Below are 1,193 nucleotides of genomic sequence, written 5' to 3' on the forward strand. Positions count from 1 at the left end.
GAGTATAGAGTATAAAATTTATAATATATAATTTAAAATATATTAGTTAAGAGTTAAGATTTAATTTATAGTTTATAATTTAAAATTTAAGATTTAAAATTTATAGTAAAAAAGTTAAAGTAACTGATATTGGTAGTTATCAACCTTTAACTGATGTTAGAAGGAGGAAGAAAAAGAGATGAAAAAAAAAACGATAATGAATATATGAGACTAAAAAAATTTAAATAAAATTAGTTGATATTAGCTAATAATGAATAATTAAATTCCGTACTTAGACTCAAATGTAAATCATTTTTCATTAAACAAAAAGTTATTCTTCAATATATCAATCATCTTGTGTTATGAAGTCAAAGGAAACAGAACTTACCCTAGTCTATGACCAATAGTAATGCAATAATAAATGCAAGTTTTGACGAAAACTTTATATAATGATGGGTCTTATTATATGTATTCTAAATAACCAACCTTACAATATGGAGTCTTTTTTAATTCCAACACTTGATAAATGTAATTATAAACTATACTATATATTCCACCAGTCACCTTCTCAATGCAAAATAACATATTATTATTTTAGATTAAGATATATAAATCTTGTAATTAATTTGAGGGGGGCTATAATAAATGTAGGTGCATGTTTTTGGTGCGCCACTAATATAAGTGAAGAAAGCATGGCTATAAACTTTTTGAATTGCTCCACTTGCATTGTATTTATTTGAAGTAATGCTAGCGTATAGATTAGGTCAGAAAACAGTGCTTAGAACCCAATAAAAGGTTGATATAGAAATTTTAAGCAATAATAATAATAATCTTGAAATTTAATTTTCAAGATCAGGAGAATGAGTTCACATTATAAGAAAGCAACTCCTCTATGCAACCCTATTGTGAAATTAACCTCATGCATTGTGATACTTGAAAAAAAAAACCGTGTGATACTTATAATTATGTGTAGAACACAAATTAGTGAGTGAAGTATGTACGTAGAAATTTAATACTTTGTGTGTGAAGCTATAATAGATTGTATAGTTGATAATGACCTTTTATTTATTATTATTATTTTTTTTTTCGCGATATCTTCGTATCGGTATGTCAATGATTAATTCATCGCAGATCTAAGTTCTGTTTAAAAGTTTTTTGTTAGCCAATAAATTATTACATTTACAAATAAGGATTTAAACTATCAAATTGAAAGA

This window comes from Arachis ipaensis, chromosome B07 (genome assembly GCF_000816755.2).
Source record: "Arachis ipaensis cultivar K30076 chromosome B07, Araip1.1, whole genome shotgun sequence".
Lineage (NCBI taxonomy): Eukaryota > Viridiplantae > Streptophyta > Magnoliopsida > Fabales > Fabaceae > Arachis > Arachis ipaensis.